Here is a 280-nt window from a genome sequence, read left to right as displayed (position 1 = left end):
ACAGCTGCAGGCAGGGAGCACAGCAGCAGACAGGGAGCACAGCTGCAGGCAGGGAGCACAGCTGCAGGTAGGGAGCACAGCTGCAGGTAGGGAGCACAGCTGCAGGCAGGGAGCACAGCTGCAGGCAGGGAGCACAGCTGCAGGCAGGGAGCACAGCAGGAAGCACAGCTGCAGACAGGAGCACAGCAGTAGACAGGAAGCACAGCTGCAGACAGGGAGCACAGCTGCAGGCAGGGAGCACAGCTGCAGGCAGAGAGCACAGCTGCAGGCAGGGAGCACA

Source organism: Mastomys coucha, unplaced genomic scaffold (genome assembly GCF_008632895.1).
Source record: "Mastomys coucha isolate ucsf_1 unplaced genomic scaffold, UCSF_Mcou_1 pScaffold3, whole genome shotgun sequence".
NCBI lineage: Eukaryota > Metazoa > Chordata > Mammalia > Rodentia > Muridae > Mastomys > Mastomys coucha.
Note: the sequence above shows the minus strand (reverse complement) of the source record.